Source organism: Ictidomys tridecemlineatus, chromosome 3, assembly GCF_052094955.1.
Source record: "Ictidomys tridecemlineatus isolate mIctTri1 chromosome 3, mIctTri1.hap1, whole genome shotgun sequence".
NCBI classification, from domain to species: Eukaryota; Metazoa; Chordata; class Mammalia; order Rodentia; family Sciuridae; genus Ictidomys; species Ictidomys tridecemlineatus.
In genome coordinates, this window is record NC_135479.1 from 35,545,964 (window position 1) to 35,564,159 (window position 18,196).

An 18,196-nucleotide genomic window follows, 5' to 3' on the forward strand; every position below is an offset into this window, starting at 1 on the left:
CAGAGGGAGGATTTCAGCCCTCCACCATCCCTAGCCAGGAGTGGGCTCTGCATCTGCAGAACCACATGGATGATATATAGTAGGAGAGGCTCCAAAGAAAAGTTGAAGTATTGTTTCTAAAGAGATAGATTTGCCAGAGTTGTTCACTGAAGTCCCCAAGATTAGGGGCAGGGGCAGTGGGCAGGGTGAGGGCAGAGTAGATGAGACTCTTCTGCCTGTAAGTCATGTGTGGAACTTTGGGGACAGCTGGGATAAAGGGTAGGGCTGGGGGTGAAGGGTCCTTCACATGTCAGGGGATCCTGGGGACAGCAGTGTAGACTGAGGCTGCCCAGGCAAAGGGAAAGTGCATGGCTTCTCCACCTACAGCAGCCCCCCACCCCCACCTAAGCATGGCAGGGTTTGCACCAAGTGGGTGGTGACAAGCTGGTCTCTGAAGTGATGGACAGATGTGCTTCACATCCAGCTCTGCTCCTTCCCAGCTGTGACCCGGAGCCAATCCCCTATTGTCTGATCCATTTCTGGGGATGGAGTGAAAAAGTGTAAGTACTGGCCCCAACCCAGCTCTCTGAAGAGGCTCTGGCAAGACTTCCCTTCTCCGCCTAAAACCTCCCCTGGCACACAGAATTTGTGCTGTGTTCTTGAACTGACATCTTTTCTTTCTTTGGTCCAGAGGATTGAACCCAGGGGCACTTAACCACTGAGCCACTTCCTCAGCCCTTTTTTATATTTTATTTAGAGACAGGGTCTTGCTGAGTGGCTGAGGCTGGCTTTGCTCTTCCTGCCCAGCCTCCCTATCTGCTGGGATCACAGGCCTGTGCCACCGCACCCAGCTGAATTGATACGTTTTCTATGTCTTCTCTGATGGCCTTTGATTGGGGGCAGGGCTATGCCACATTTGTGCCCACTCTGTGGTCACCCCATCCACAAATGCCCCTCGAATGAAGTAACAGGGAGGAGTTGGCTGGGTCCTCTGCCCACTGTTGCCATGTACCCGGGACCTGGCTGCAGCTGGACGCTCTTCAGCATCTGCTCTTCCCGATGCCCACGCCGTAGCCAGGTGTCACACGTGTACCCAATTCCCAAAGCATAGACCAAGCGTCCACTTCAAATTTTCCGGGGAAGGCAGGAGAGCGGATGAGGCCACGCCCACACTCCCGTCAATCAGGCCACGTGGGGCTCCTCCCCGCCTTCTTGGCTGCCTCCCTCCCTAGCAGCGCTCTGTGGTTCCTCTTCAGTTCCATTTTCTTAAATCAAACCCGACTGTCATTTTGCATCCCCAGGACAGCAAAACACCTCCAGGCCCGCCCTTCTCCTGGGCTCATTCCACCTGCTCATACCTACCTTTGCACTATGGGACCCCTTGACCCCCACCCAGGCCTCAGTGCCCCTGCACACCCACCAGCCCCTCCAGCTGCTGCTCCATGGCGTTTAGAGAGGAGACTTGACTGGCCCATGTCATCCCAGCTCCTGTGCAGGGCTCCTCCCACTCTGCCCCCTCCCAGGGCCCAGTTGCCCCTGTGGGTGGGCGACGTGGGGGTGGGGCAGGATCGCTTGGGGCTGGCCTCCCTGGTGAAGCTGGGGGTGCTGCACACACTGATTTCAGACGTGGCTCTGAGCGGGCGGTTCATTCATTCCTGACCGTATTGACTGCAGAATTGAGCGCTACAAGTAGGTAGTTTAGCTATTATTCTCCCACTGATTTGATTTAATGTTTGGTTTATTCCTGTTCCTCTCCCCCCTCCTCTCCTCATCAGGGTGACATTTGCATAGTGTTTCCCTTCAGTTTTGTGGAACACATGGTTTTCTGGTAACTCCCTGCTTTGGCTTGAATGATTTTCTTTGGGGAACCCCTGGGGGGTGCATGGAAGCACCATCTTCCTCCTGGACCCTGCCTTTGTGTTCTTTTCCCCACAGGGAGAAACACGTGAGGGACCATATGTCCCTGCTTCTTGGCCTCTGGGAGCCCATGAAATTCCTGCTGCCTGTGGCCTTCAAGTATTCCTGAGCATCCTGGGACGGAGGGCAGGGGTCCCAGCATGCCCATGAAGGAGCCTGCACCCTGTGGGTAACCTCTGCCCTCCCACCCAGCACCTCTTCCAGAGCCCCACAGTGAGGTGGGTCTTTTCTGTTCTCTCTGTCCATGGTGCTGCCTTTTATTAAGGGTTCCCCCCACCCCCGTAGGCTACACAGGCCTCAGGGATTGTGGGATACTTGGTATCTTAGTTTGATGTCCCCAGAGCAGGGAACAAGTTTGGGTCCATCCTTTCTATTGGTAATCTACCCAGCCAATGAGGAAGGGCCTCATTGAGACAGGGAGGGTTTCAGCAGAGATCTGCAGATTCCTGAGTGTTGACTCGGACCCCTTTCTCAAGCCGACCCTAGAGCCGAGGTGGAGCCCGTGGGCTGGGGTTATAAGGAGGCAGCGAGGGGCCAGAGAGGAGGTCTCCGCACAGGCAAAGGCTTCAGCAACCGGAAGGGTGGAGATGCTCTAGTGGAGGATGGATCCTTACCTCCAGGGACACCATTGGCAGAAGGCAGGGAGCCTTCGGTGTGCCAGCCTGGGTATGCAGGACCAGGATGCAAGCTCCTTATGCCCATATTCTATTTTATCTTGGGATTCTCCAGGCCTGGTATGGTGCTTGGATTCTGGTCCCTAAAACCTCGAATAACAGGAAACAGCAGCATCTGCAGTCACTGCTCTATTTGTTGTGGTAGATCCTGACAACAACCATTCATCATGAGTTCTTTTATCTCCATCTTACAGATGAGGAAACTGGGGCTCAGTGGGGTTGGGTGACTTGCCCTGAGTCCTGCATTTCCTAAGTGGCAAAGCTGGGATTTGAACTCAGGTCCGCCTGCCTTCCTAAGTCCCTGATTTCCCCACTCCTCTGTGGCATGTTCCCGCATGGGGAGGGAGGTGAGACTACAGATGTCCTTGGAAGGGCCTCTTGGCTTCTGAGGTTCTGTCTGGTTAGCTGCCACCTCCCTTCCCCCCCCCACTCCCCCCACAACCAGCCACAAAGAAAAGGAAAAGAAGTCCTTTCCTCCTCCTCAGGTGGCTCGTGGCAGATTACTTAGCGTTTGACACGGCGTGTCTCTGTGTCACTGTTCCCGGGCGGAATTAAATCAGGGCAGGAAAATATTAATTTGGAGTTGGGGATGGAGGCCGCTCCTTTCCAATTACTCTCCACCCCGTCAGGGCTTATCCTGGCGCAAACAAGGAAGGAGGCTGGATTAATTGCTTTGGACTCTACCCCACTCCAGTCCCAATTACTGGGCCGGCTTGGCTCCCAGCATTATGAAGCCACTGCTGTGCAGGAAATTGTGTGAAATTTTAACGGATTTGCAGACGCAATAATGGAGCACTGGATCTGGGGCCAGCCTGCGCCAGGCGCCTGGGCCCTCCATGCCTTGGCGGAGGTTAAGCTGTTTGGGGTTTCTTTGTGTATTGAAGGATCATCTGGTTAACCCCAAGGCCCAGGGCCCCCAGGACTGTTCAGACCCTGACCCTGCAGAGGAAGGGTCAGCCCCTGGAGGACAGGGAACTGGCTGCCTGGATGATAATGCCACCACCATCCTCAGAACCGCTGTGCGGTGCCAGGTGTTTACTGGACACATCTGTAAGCCTCATCGTCTGAAGCCCTCTCTTCCCTGTCTTATAAAAAAGGAAAGGTTGGCACAAGGTCACCTGGCTACCTAGTGGCAAGGGCAAGACTTGACCCAGGTAACCTATGGTCCGGTTCCACTCTGCCTTCACCCCTGTCTTTACCCCTCCCTCCTCCTCCCCTCCTTCTTCTTCTTTATTTGTTTATTTTTCTTTTTTATGATCCTGTAGAAGGAACCCAGGGCCTCGAGCAAGTAGGCAAGTGCTCTCCCGCTGAGCTGCAGCCCCAGCCCCTGTCCCTTCTTTTGAAGGTTGGTTGTAAATATCTCTCCCCAAGTACCCTTGGGCTTCCAGAACATGGGGTCTCTTTTCTGTCTCATCTTTGCTTCTTCAGCCCCTGAAGACCACCCATGAGAGCTTTGTTGAGCTGCACTGAACTTGGCCTGGCACTCAGGATCTGTAATGGGATGAGAAGGTGGGCTGGGGCTGCCCACAGGCACCTCTGGGTCAGAGGGAATGAACCTCGTTTGAGCCCACAGGGAGTGTGGGAGGGAGAGTGTCCCCAGCACTATTGTGTATCAGTAGGTACTTCCCAAGAATAGTTTCTGTTCCTCCTAACCATGACCCCAGGTGATAGGTGGCAATGCCCCATCTGAGAGACGTAGGAACAAGGATCAGAGAGGTAAGTGGACTTATCTAGGTTGAAAAGCTGATAAAGGCAGCCTTATCTGCCAAGTTCAGAGCCCTGGGACTTTGGGTTGCCGTAGTTAGAGCTGGGTAGGCCTGGGCTGTGGGCTTCCTGAGGTGTGGGTGTCTGGATCCGGGCCGGGGGAGGGTCTATACCTTTGAAAACTGCAGCACCTGCAGCTTAAATTTATCTCCTTAATTTTATTTAAAATTAAATAAAATTTAATTTAACATTAAATAAATTTAACTTTAATTAAATGCAATTTCACCCGAAAATTTAATGTGTCAAGCTGGTAGAAGTGGATATGCTCTTGTGATAGAGGGGATATTAGGACCGTTTCTTGGCTCTCTCCTAAACCCCCTTCATGGCTCTTGAGGAAGCTCCCAGAAACCTCTGGCTCTGTGAAACAGGATCTGAAAGCCACTGATGCAGCCCCTTCCACCCCTTCTCCCAGAAGGAGATCCAGGCCCAGAGAAGGACAGTGGTTTCTCCTAAGTCACAGCACATGAGTTGTGAATCTCAGTTGTGTGAGTTCTAGGAGTGTGTCATGGAGCCTCGTCCCCGAGCTATGGCCTAATGTACATTCCCAAGGAGCTGAAACCCAGATTGCCTCATTTTCTTTTGCCTGAGACTGAAGTCTAAAGCAGGGGCCTGGAGACTCCTGGGGAGAGGCCCTGTGGCTATGGGGTTGAAATGGAAGATGGTGAGGCCAGCTGGGAGCCCCGAGCTCTCTCCACTGTCTCTGTTCCTTCTTCCTTAACTCTCCATCTCAGTTCCTTCTCTTCATACCCCTAGTGTCTGTAGAGAGACTGAGATGCTCTTGGCCTCTCCTGGTTTCCAACCCGTGTTCATGATCATGAATAGAAGGATTCCTCTTCTTCTTCGTCTTCTTCTGTACTAGGGATTAAACTGAGGAGCACTCAACTACTGAGCCACATCCCCAGCCCTTTTTCTTTTTGTATTTTATTTAGAGACAGGGTCTCTCTGAGTTGCTTAGGGCCTTGCTAAGTTGCTGAGGTTGGCTTTGAACTTGTGATCCTCTGCCTCAGCCTCCTGAGCCGCTGGGATTACAAGCATGTGCCACTGCACTGGGCTAAATAGAAGGATTAAAACAGACAACAAAGTCCAAGATATCTATTTTTTTTTAAAAAAATCAGGTTATGAAAACTTCTGCAACTAAATGCAAAGCTGATCTCTGGGCTTCCTAGCAGCCTAGGCAAAAAGGAAAACGTCGTTTCATAGCTCATGTTGTTTAACAAGACGATGACTCTTTTCCTTTTTGGGCTTATACTCTGAATGTTTATTTCTGGTGACTCTTTAACCGAGAGGCCCTGGAGTGACATACTGGATAGGCTCTCAGGTTGGCAAAACAAGCTCACACAGGCACATCTATGTTCTCATTCCAGTTATTTGGAAATGTGTGTCTGTGAAGGGAGGGAGGTCTCTCCTACTGTCAAAGGTGAGAGGTAACTGGTGGCTTACTGGGAAGGTGGGGGCTTTGATCTCTCTGTGGCCAGCTCTGGAGGATTTGGGGTTACTATAAAAATGCACTGAAAAAAATTCCATAAAATTTGCCCAGTTGAGAGAGGCTGGCCAGGAGACAATAACCATGAAATACGAGGCCCTCTGCTTTGGAGGCTGGGTGTGCAGGGGGAAAAGTTAGTCTACTAGGGAGGCTTCTGGGAAGAAAGGTTGCATTTGCATTCTGGCCTCACTTCAACATGAGGAGGAAAATTCCACTGAGGAATTCTTTGGGGATAATTATAGTGTCACCCCCTCCTGGCCCCAATATTGCCTAATGTTATTATTAGACCTGGCTTCAGGTTTGGCACCGAGGCCTAGGATGTCTGCAGAGGAGTCCGGGGGATGGGAGACTGAGCCAGCAAGAGAGTGACTGACTGGGAGAAGGGGACAGTAGTAAGGAGCTTGGGGACGTTCACAAACCTCAGCCCCGGGGGGGAACCAACACAGGAAAAGAGAAGTGGACTTTTGTGGTAGGGGCCCAAAGAGGACCCTGGCGATGACAAGGGTGGTGGAGGAATAAGGGTGAAGCATGTGGTGATTGTCATCAGCTGTCCAATTCCTACCCAGCCCTTTGCGCTAAAGGAGAATTAATAATGTCCAGGGGCTGCCCCCTTAATGGCCATCATTTAGTTTAATTTAAGAAACAGGCCCCACGCACACCCGTCTCGGACAGAAGCACCACCATTGGCAGCGGCAGTGATGAATGGCCTCCTCCTGTATACAGGAGAGCAGTGGTTCTCCTCTTGGGGCCTGTTCAGAATCATCTGGAAGGCTCCTTTCAACTGAGCTGGCAAGGCCCCACCCCTAGGTGGAGCCCAGTCATTTGCATTTCTTACAAGTTCCCAGGTGATGGGGACACTATAGGCCTGGGTTTCATTCCTCCATCCCTCACCCGCCCAAGGGCCCTCTAGGCTAGTGGAGGATGGGCACAGCCATCTCTGGCACTTTAATGTGACCCATCCCTCCAATCGTGGGTGAGTCCACATGCATTTTCTCAGCATCCATTAGTAGTGGTCCCTGCCCCTGGCAGGGCAGGCTGGAGGCATGCCAAAGGCCCATTCCGCTACCACTCAGTGACACGTGGCCCCTCCTGAGCTGGATTTGGGAGGCACCCACCGGTGCTCTCAACCCTGAGCCCATTGGGGACAAAGGGAAGCTGACCCCCTATTCTGCAGGCTCCCTGCTCCCACCCTTCCTGTAAGACAGGTCACAGTGACTCCGGCAGCAGCAGTGGCAGGAGGGGGCCTACAATTATAGGCCTAATTGTGTGACCACAGGCAGGTCCTGCCCCCCATCGATTTGGAGCTGGCTCTGCGGACTTTGCCAGGGCCTCCATCCAGAGAGCCTGTTTGCACCTGTGTCAAGGCGAGCTCAGGAAACCTAATTAGCTAGTTTGGTGTTTTATAATTAGGTCCTTTAAAAGAATTCATAGGTGGTGATAATAAATCCATTTAGAAATCTATTAAGCTTTGGGGGAAGTTGAGCAGAAACCTTGTAGCTCTGTGCACACAAGCTTCCTCTTCCTCTGCTCTTCTCTCTTCTCCCTGCCGCCTCCTTTCCTCGTCTGCATCGTCAGAATATCTCCAGCTCCTTTATCCATGCAACATGCCCATGCCTTTTCGCTGCTTCCTGCCCATCAGGAAGCCTTGCATAGGTAGTATCTCATTTAATCCTCCTCCCAGCCCTTGGAGGTGGGTACTATCATGACACCCATTTTGCAGATGAGGAAACTGGCATACAAAGCGCTTGAACAACCTATCTGAAGCTACTTGCCCTGAGGTAGCCGAGCCGGGAATTGAACCTGCACAATCTGGCTCTTGGCCCACACTGAGCCTCCTCACCTTGCCAAGCCTACATCACCCAGCCCGCTCCAGTAAACCCACCGGGTTTACTAGGTCAAAGTTTTGCAAGTCAAACTCTTGTTTTCCCAGAGTATTAGGGTCCGGGTTTCAGGGCTGACCTAGCTGGGTCTCTGGTGAGCAATGGCTTCTAATTCATTTTGCATCTCCAGCTACTCTTCCCGTTGGGATTTGTGTCAAGGTAGGGTGGTAGGAATGGGTGAATGCCTGCCTCCCTCCCTTCTTTCCTTTTTTCTTCCTTCGTTCTGGGGCTGGGGAATCAGATAGGAAGTCTGTCAGTTTTTAGCTGAAGGATTAAGGGGATTCTTCTCCATTTCTGCTTAGTCCCCCTAGCCTGTCACCCTATTATTTCCTTCACAGCACTTGGTATAACCTTCTTGAAAAAAATGTTCACTTATTCACTCACTTGTTTATGATCTAGCTCTCTCCATTCAAATACAAGCCCTGCAAACATGGGTGAGAACCTTGCAGGTATCTGATTCCCTGGGACCTGCCCTGGTTCCCAGCACAGAGCAGGATTCAATAAATAGTGTTGAATAAGATCAAACACCAGACCCAATCCTCAGTTTTCTCATCTTTAAAATGGACATAACACCTCCTCTAGAGGGTGGTGATGCCCTGGCACACAGCATCCCACACACTCCCCCCTTCCCATCTTCCTGAGTTAAGCAGGAAGTGGCTAGTATTCTGCAACTTTGAAGATCCCTGGATGAATCCTTTACATTTTAATTTTTTTTAGTACAAGTATTTTTTTTTCTGTAAAGCAGAAGAACCCACCTAGATTTATTTACTTTAGAAATTGGGTGTTTCTGTTTGCATTGGGTTTTCTTAAAGTGTGTATAACCGTAGGAATGTATAGATTAGTGCCTTGTTGTCGTAGCTCATGATGATGTACATTTTGAGAGAAGTTCATATTATACCTCCTCGAAGCATAGCAATTACTGTAGAGATATGAAAGTCAGAGGTGGGGTTGCTGTTCCTTCGCAGTTTGAACACAGACTGTACATGGTAGTGACAGAGCTGGGCTTGATGATCTAGGACCCTCCACTTACTAGTTGCATGACCAGCGGGCACATTACTGAATCTCCTAGGCTGTTTCCACTTCTGTTAAATGGATGGTGGTGGTCGTAAATACTTATACCTATGTTATAGCATAACAGGCCTCTTCAATGAGACCACGAGAGCCACCATTCATTCAATAAAAAAACCTATCAAACAAACACCTACTATGCACAAAGCATGCTTCTAAGCTCTGGTGATTCCCAGCTGTGCATCATTTGATGCCCCCTGGGGCTTAGGGTCTAGCGGGAGACACTGAGTGCCAATTTCTCAATACAGTGCTCAATGAATGCTGACCAGGAAGGTGACTGTGTGTGCACAGAGTGGCTACGCAGTGGCGTGGTTATTGGATTTAGGTCCCTGCCTCCATAGCCTGGGCGGTGGGAGAAGACGTACGCATGGCTGCACACGACTCCTTGAAATCGATCTGCAGTGGGGACTGAGGCTGCTCCCTCTTCAGGAGCTGGATTTTGTGTGTGTGTGTGTCTTTTGGGAACGGGTGGGTGTGGGGAGCCCTGGCACTTTAAACCTGCTGCTTAACAGATAGGTCTCAGCCTCCCCTTTCTTTGTGCAAGTCCTTGCCCTCTCTCCCATGCAGGCTTCTCCTTCCACAGTCTGCCCTAGCTCACCATGAACCCTTCTCCCCAGCTGCTTTCTTCCTGTCTCTTGTGGCCTCTGGCCCTCCTTCAAGGTCCTCCTCATGAAGCTGTCCTGGGAGGAATCCCTCTATGTCGCTCCATCTCCCTCCTCTCTCAGGGCTTGTGTCCCTTCCTCCACGCATCCCTTGGTCTGTTTCTTTTTCTTTTTTTTTAATATTTAATTTTTAGACATAGTTGGGCTCAATACCTTTATTTTGTTTATTTATTCTCATGTGGTGCTGGGGATACGAACCCAGGGCCTCGAACGTGCTAGGCGAGTGCTCTACCGCTAAGCCCCAGCCCCAGCCCCAGCCCCAGCCCTGTTTCTGTTGCTCACAGACTCTGTTTGGATGCCATCCTGTTCTTTGGTCTCTGTTCTTTGCATCGCATGGCTATACTTGAAATAGATTCTCAACAAATATTTCTAAGGCAATTAAACAAAACTGTGGCTCAGAGGATTTATCTGAATGGTCAGATTTGACTTTTTCCAGGGTGGGAGGGCCTCGGCAGAGGCCTGGACTGGAGCACTAATGGCCTTTTGTGTGTGGGTCGCCTGGCCTGAGTACAGCTCTCGCACGTCTGCTGAAACGGCTTCTGTGTGTCTTGCGCGCATCCATAGGGCCCAGTGGTTATCTTGGGTATGTGTTGGGGGGGTATGGTGGCAGCCTAGTGCCCAGTGATGGATGAGGGGGGTGGAGGTGACTTTCCCAGGGGAAGATTAGCGCCTGGCAGCTATGATTTGTCTCGTGCCCTCCTGTCCTCTTGCTGGGCCCCACTGCAGAGTCATTCATTACAAAGGCTGCTGTCACAGGCTGGGGGCAGGGGCTGAGCATTGTGGATGTGTGTGTGGAGGGGTGGCAGGCAGGACCCCCTCTTCTAGGAGAGACTCTCATGCCAGAGACCAGAGCCCACTCTGTGGCCATGCAGCAGCCTTCTGGAGTTCTTAGAGAAGAGGACCAAGTTGTCACCCTTTATGACGTCCAAACCCTTGCCCCAGGGACAATATTGCAATCAGGTGGGGAGGTGCATTCGTTCATCCACTTGGCAAACAATATTACTGAGTGCCTACTAGATCTCCTTCCAAGGAGCTGGCAACAGATGGGCATGTAAAGTGTATAAGTAGGGGACAGGGCTGTTGAGGCTCTTAGGGGCAACTGAGCAGCCCCAGAGGATGGTGGGAAGAGCACTGGACTTGTAGACTGAAAATTTAGGCTTGAGTCCGGGCTGTATTACTTCCTAGCATATAGCCCTGGGCCAGTCACTTAGCCTCAGTGGCTATGTTAATTGGAATGGCACTGATGATATGTCCTCTATCTGTAGGGCTGTGTTAACAGTGGAAAGACTATCAACGAGTTTTCTACCCTGGAAGGTACTGTACAGGTCTGTGGGATCACCACTTCCTCCATCCTGCTGCAGGGATGGGTGTGGCAGGAACAAGGGCAAGACAGTCAAATGAGACTCCAGAAGAAATAGCACATCCCTCCCTTGTGTTTGGACAGTGCTCTGCAGTTTACAGTGCACTTTCACACTCTGTATTTCTTGATTCTTAGCAGCAACTCTGCAAGCCAGGTCAAGGCAGGCATGATCCAATCCCGCATTGTAGGACAAGAAGAGGTTCCAAGAGGATAAATGTCTTGCTCAAGGTCACTCATTTAGTGGGCGAGGAGAACTGGATTCTGGATTATTCTGACGCTGGGATACATGCTCTTTTTCTATTTCCACATACCAGAGCTGCTCCTTCTTGATGAATCCCCCCCCCCCATCTTTTGTTCCTGCTCAGAGTCTGTGTGACATTACCCTCACTGCCTAGGCCTCCTATCCCATGAAGAGTCACAATACCTCCCCTATTTCCCATGTCTTCATTATGCCAACTCATGACCACTTTTGGACACTGTGGTGTCAGGGGATGAGAGAGAGAGAGAGAGAGAGAGAGAGAGAGAGAGAGAGAGAGGCAGGGGGAAGAGACCTGAGAGCTTTGGAGGGAACGAGGAGAGCAAGCTGAGATTTCCCAAGAGTTCTCAACCTAACTCTGGCAAGCCAGTGGCTAAATTAGTATGGTAAGAAGAGCAGAAGAAAACTGAGAAGGAAAGGCGGAGGAGGAGAAGAAGAAGGTTGGGGGGAGAGGAAGAAAAGAGAAATGAAATTTGGGGTGGAGAACATGAAGAGGGGGAGAGGCAAGGGAAAGAGCATGAGAAAGGAGACAGGAAGGAGCGGGGAGGAAGGAGGGAGGCCAGAGAGGCTGTGGAGGGTGCAGGGGGAGGGCTAGCTCTGCTCTTGGGCACGGGGTGGGAGATTGAAGGCTGAATCGCAGCAGGCAGTGGAGGAGAGGAATAAGTCATAAACGCTCTGGGGGCAAAGGTCAAATATAGACTGATGGCTCCATTGTTTCCCAGCCTGTGAGGAGGACCCTGTTGGGAGTTGCTGAGATGTTTAACCCTTCCCTGCCCAGCCTTTTGATGGTTGAGCCAAGTGTGGGGATGCAGAGTGAGAGAAGCCCCTGGGTGTGTTTGGGAGGGGGTATTGGGGGGTTGGAGTTGGGATCAGACAGGAGACCCATAGTTTGGGGCTGTGTCTTGGGAGAAGGGACTTAAGGGTCCTCTTCACTTCAGTGTATAGAAGTCAGATAAGAATAAGACAAAAACATGACACCTCTCTTTTAAATCTGATGGTAGTCCCTCTTGTTGGTATCTCTGTGTAGAGAGATTTCCTAGGGAAGAAAGGTGCTCTAGGGAAATGGTTCTTGAGTAACACAGATCAACAACAATAATAAATAGCAATGTAAACAAGCATTTACTAAATATTAAAAATAAAATCAGTACCATTAATGTTGATTACCAATTTATTAATACACATTACCCTAGTGCTGTGTCTGTGCTTTGAAACTAACATAATATCATGGAAACTTAACAGCCCTGTGTTATTTGTACTATCAGTACTGTTTCAATAATGAATGAGTAGACGCTCAGACTTGTCCAAATTGTGCCAATTAGCAGTTTTCTGAATCCTGATCCACAGATCTTTAGGCTGTCACACAACATTCTTCTTCTTTTTTAATACAACTTCCTTTGGGCACTATCATACCCAGTTTAGAAGAAATAAAAGAAGAATTTCAGGAAGTATTTGGTTGTGAAATGATTCTTGCTAGTTGGAAAGGTCAAATGAAGTCAGAGAGGGGAAAAGAGCATGAGGTCTTTCTGTGGGACAGATCTTCAGCACCGCGGACAGTCCCCAGACTCGGCTCCCAGGCCCTTGGCACCTGTCAGCTCCAGCCAGCTCCTATCACCGGTCTGCTCCCCAGGACGCCCATCGGAAGACTTCTTGAGCCCTCCCCAGGGAGACTGGGGGGCCGGGTGCCCGATCCTCACGGGCTGTAACTCTACCCCCCCCATGATGTATAGACTGACAAAGGACTTAATGCTGTGAATACATAAAGCGTTGGAGGCCTGGGCGGTGGAGGGTGACAGCCGTCCTTTACTGCTTGGCTTTTTAAAGATCATGGTAGAGTTCAGAAAGTATAGTCATGAGGTTTAATGATTTAATGGGGACGACTGGGGAGCAAAAATAGTTACTGCGCCCTGGGGAAAAGTGACTCCTCATACATATTACTTTAGCCTAATGGCCTATAACGCCCTCCCCCCTGTGCCCGCGGGGGGAGTCACGCTACACAGCCGCTGTAATACCGAATGGCCTGATTAAATGCATATTAAACAATACTAAATTGGGGGAAAAAAAGGCGGAGGCGGTGCTAAATGTATTTATTCAGTTCTGTGGGGGGAAGATATGGCTCCTCCTCTGGCATGGGATGGAAGAAGCCCCCCTCCCCAGCCTGCTTCCCAGTGCCACATGGAGGTGGGAAGATAGAGAAATGGAAGGCGGGAAACCCAGTTCTTTGGGAGGAACTCATGGGTTGAAAGGGTCTGGAATGCTAGAAGTAAGCAGTGTCAGCCATACCCATGGTCCCCAGAGATCTCGGGTGGTTCCCAGCTTGGAGACTCGCTGACATATATGTGGTTTGATTCTCATCAGTTGTTCTTGAGAGAATGCTTTTCTGTAACACCTGGGGCTACTACTCTAGGACTCTTGGGCCTACTAGAATGATCTCCTTCCACCTCCAACCTGGCCCTGGTCACCAGTTTCTAAGATCTCTGGTTAAGGTATCATAAGAGTGCATCTTTAGCTCTCCCATATGCCTGGGATGAATAGACCATGAGTTTTTAAAATGCTAGTTTCTGGATTATATCCCCAGGAGATTCTGATCCAATTGGCTTAGGCTGTGACCCAGATGTTGAGATTAAAAAAAAAAAAAAAAAGGAAAGGAAAAGAAAAAAAGGAGAGAGAGAGGGAGGGGGAGGTTGTGAAGTACATTAGAAAGCCTCTGGATTAAGTCCTTTTATTTCTGAGTTGAGACTGAGAGAGACCATGACTTCTCCAAGATCCATAGGGATCCATCAAGCTCCAACTCCGTGCTCTTCCCTTCATACCCTTTCCTTTGTTATGGCAGCATGAATATAGCCAGTGTTAGAACCTGCAACCGTGAGGGTCAGCATGCTGGCTCCACAGCTCTCTGTGTTAGGCAGGCCAAGGCCAAAATTAGACCAAGAAGACCCAAGGCAGCAGTTCCTGTCTTAAACTCGGGGAAAAGAGATTCTTATTTGACCATTCAGCCCTGTTGACCTGTGGTTTCCTGATACCAAGAATCTTCCAGACCATCTCTCTCACCCTGGCTCCCCGAGGCTGTGGCTGACCTATGGCCTAGTAAAGCATTGAAGAGCCTGGGCCTTGGGGCCACAGTGCTTGGATTTAAATTCTGGACCTACCACTTATTACCAGTGTTATCTTCAGGCAAGTTAATTAACCCATATGGGCCTCAGTTTTCTCATTTCTAAAAGTGGGATAATAAGTGCACTCACCTAAGGTTAATGGAAAGATTAAATGAATGAATATACGTAAGAGGACATAGAACAGTGTGTGCCTAGAGTCACTGCCATGTAAGTGAAAGCTGTAATTGATTTAACATTTTAAATATGCCTCCCTATCATAGACTGGAGGGCCATTGGGTGCTTGTGTAATTGTATCTGCTATTCAACTCCAACTTTCCATAAGGATGGACTTTTAGGGTCTGAGATTTGGTTCCCTCAGGTCCTGAATATTTTCAGGTCAGAGACGGTTCCCAGTAAGTTCAGGCACTGCCTTTCCCAAAGTGGAGGATGTGGACAGAATAAGGTGGATAGTAACTGTAAATCATGTAGAAACTCAGTTCCAGGCAAGGTGCCAAGATGAAGGTCTGCCTCTGCTCTTGGGATATTTGGAACACTTGAGGGTACCTAATTCGGTAGTGATGGGTGCCAGGCTCTCCCCCAAAGCCCACTGGCAAGTGAGCATGAGATGGAAAGGAATCCTACTCCTGATTTCCTTTGGGAACAGTGGGCAGGTGAGTGGACATTCACCTTTTTACTCACTCACAGTCACAATGTGGTTTCCAAGGAGGCTTCTGGTTTGCTTAGCCACTAACTGAGAGGCAGTGTTACAGGACCAGAAACCCTTCAGGCATGGTCTGTAGTCCACGGTGCTCTTCCCTGCTCCTGAAAAACACCTGTCCATGGGTCTTGGGGAGATTGAGGCTGGTGGATGCACACCAGGAAAGGAACCAGAAGACTATCTTATGACATACATACTGTGCTTGGCCTTCTCAACCTCATTTCCAAGGACTACCCTCAAGCTTTCTGTCCTGGAGAATAGCCCTCCTGTCTCTCATTCATGGTGCTGCCTTAGATACTCTAGTCTTGGGTCCCCTGGTCTCTCTCTGACTTGAACATTCCACAGCCTTTTATATTTTCCTCTCTTATTGTGCTGATCACAAATTGCCTTATATCGCTGCCACCTGGTGTCCTTGTGGCTCAACCAATGGACTCTAAACTTCTGACAGATGTGGGCCCTTGCTTCACCAGTCTCTGTGTTCCCTACACTCTAAACTCTAACATCAGATTTGTCCCAGAATTGGCATGTTGTGTTGAACAGATGGATAAGGGAGGAGTGAGGGAGTGTTCTCACCTACCCTAAAGATCAGAGCTCACATGAATGAAGTAAGGAGGTGAGAGTTAGTCTTTCCTAGACCTGACCAGAATGATTCCAAAGGGAAGCCATGCACAGTGGTGCACATCTGTAAAATCCCAGCTACTTGGGAGGCTGAGGCAGGAGGATGGCAAATTTGAGGCTAGCCTCAGCAACTTGTCTCAAAAATCAGATTGGGGGTCTGGGGAATGTAGCTCAGAGGTAGAACACTACTGGGTCTAATCCTGAAAAAACAAATACAAACAAAAGACTTCAAAGGAGAATATTCCACTGGGTGAGTCTGCAGCAGAAAGCCCTCAGCTCTAACCCCTGGAGACCATCACTCGGGGGAGTAGGAGTAGAGGGAGAAGGAGAACTGTGATTGATTTCTCCTTTCTGTTCCACCAGACACCCCTCCACACACACAGTGTCACACACAGAGCCTCACTGCCCACTCTCCTACTTCCTCCTCCCTCAACTGCATTTAAAATAAATGCCTATTAAAAAAAATCCTCCTCTCTCTGTCACTACATGGGCCAGACCCTCCCACCCCCAGGTCCCTGACGCTCTTAGATTTTCCTGCTGCCACGTTCCACCCTGAGCCATGTCTTCTAGTATTTTGCTTTCAAATTGTGTCTCCTGCCATTTGTGCCACATTTAAAATGCTAACAGTACAGAATGTCATTTACAGAACCGGGGCGTTTGCTCCGGAAAATTAATTTGACTTATTCCTTCTGCCTGTTCCTATCTCCAGGCCAATATTATGCTACTCATTCTACAAGAGTAATACTTAATGAATAGGACTATTAATAATGTCAAGGTCCGCGGGGGCCTGGCGGCTAACGGATAGGCGTAGACGGAAGGAACCCATCACCTGACTCCTGGTTTAATGTCCCATGAAAATATCAGGCACTGCAGTGTAATTATGGAGCAGGGAGAGGCGAGTGGATGACGACCCAGAGTTTCTTAAATATTTTTCAAATTAGTTGATGCTTTTCCTTTTGGGGGAGGAGGATGTATACACCCCCCCTTCCAGTTTTTGATCTGGCCTGCAAGAGAAGGTGGATCTATTTTATTACACACACACACACACACACACACAGAGAGAGAGAGAGAGAGAGAGAGAGAGAGAGAGAGAGAGAGAGAGAGGAAAACAATGCATAATGTAGATATATTAATAACAGCTCTCAACCCCAGCATGTTGAGATATTGTGTTGGGAATGGGGAGGGTCGAAAGAGGAGGGCTTAGGTTTTCATTTAGCAAAAACAAAAAGTGAAATAAACAAATCTGACTTTCCCAGTGACCCTCCTTTCCTCCAGTCACCTCCCCTTTCCCAGTGCATGCAGAGTCACAGAGCTAACTGGGTTTCTGGAAAGGATGCAAGCACCCTGGCTGCCTGCTGGCCCACTCCATCCCCTCCTGTCCATGGTGCTGACACCCAAGGGAACAGAGAGCAGCCCTTCATCTACAGCTTCTGCTTGAAGCCTGGTTTCTTTCAAGTCTTGAGATTGTGACCCTGGGCTGGCCCACTTGGCTGCTTTTCTGGGAATGAATCAGCAGGGTTGGGCAGGAGAAGAGGAAGGGGAGGCACAGGGAAGGTGAGGACTGTGGGTGAAGGAGTTGGAGCTGGAGACCTGCCTGTCAGTCTCATCTCATGTGTGGAAAGGGGATAAGGATATCTGCCTTGCAGGGTGCTGGTGAGGCCACGAGATAATGGGTGTGAATAGCTTGGGGCCATGGCTGGCACTTGGAGGGGGCTGATAATGTTAGTCCCTTTTGTCCAGTTCACAGATGGTGGTCACACTCAACCCAGTAGGAACTGAGCACCTCTCCCTGCTGCAGGGTTGAACAAAGGATGCACACTTCTTGTTCTAGGAAAGCCTAATATTTGGAAGCTTCCAGTCTTGAGGGGCATCCAGAATCCTATGTAAGAGTCACATTCCTACCTGGAAGTCTCCCAGTCTAATGTAGGAACCATAATGCCTTCCATGGGGCGGGGACATTCACTTTTATGAGAGACTCCCAGCTCCTGGGCCCTGAAGCATTCTAGTCTGTTGGAAAGAACCTATTTTCTGTTCTGGCTGAGGATCTTCTAATCTGATTTGGGAAACTGAGGTCCTACCCTGGAGGAAACCCCAGTGTGATAGAGGAGACACAGTCTCTGTCCTTTGGTGGGGGCACTTCAAGTTTGATGGTAGTGGCAGATTCTTGTTCCAGGAGAGGTCTAAATATGGTGAAGATGTAAAATCTTGGCATAGTAAAATTCCACTGTAATAAGGGTGGCAGTTTTCTTTGGAGAGATTTCAGTCAGGTGAGAATAACAGGGTGGCCTAAAAAAATACTCATCTGATGGGAGAGATCAGAGCCTCAGGGAGCCCCTCAGAGGGGACAGCCCCCTTGCCATCAGGGAGTGCCAGTATGATCAGAGGAGACATTTTCTGCAGTGGCAGATTCCCTGGTCTTAGGGTCTTACTGAAGAGACATGGTGCAGCTTCCAGCTTGACCGGAACGGCAGGGTAAGCAAAGGTAGGCAAACCGGTCGAAACCCCAAAGTAAGGAAGGTAAAACCATTCCGTTTAACTAGGAAGAAATCAACCCAAGCCCATCAAAATGGCAGATATTCAGGGAGACGTCACCTCCTTCCCCACCTCCATGCCAAGCTGGGCCGATCAGGACAATCTGGAAGCCCCTTTCCCCCAGGGCCTGGAGAGCCCGCTTCAGCACCATGGCCAGCGGCAGCACTGCGGGGGGGGGGGGGGGGGCGCGGGGCGG

General features: G+C 50.0%; 1 long non-coding RNA gene across 4 annotated transcripts in view; it reads left to right on the forward strand.

Annotated features, from left to right (window-relative positions):
- LOC120884145 (uncharacterized) overlaps positions 1 to 18,196 on the forward strand; it is a 59,610-nt gene that overhangs the window by 22,061 nt on the left and 19,353 nt on the right. For all 4 annotated transcript variants that reach the window (XR_013436176.1, XR_013436174.1, XR_013436177.1 and 1 more), the window contains one exon: positions 480 to 2,114. This is a non-coding gene — a long non-coding RNA (uncharacterized LOC120884145). The remainder of the gene's footprint in view (positions 1 to 479; positions 2,115 to 18,196) is intronic.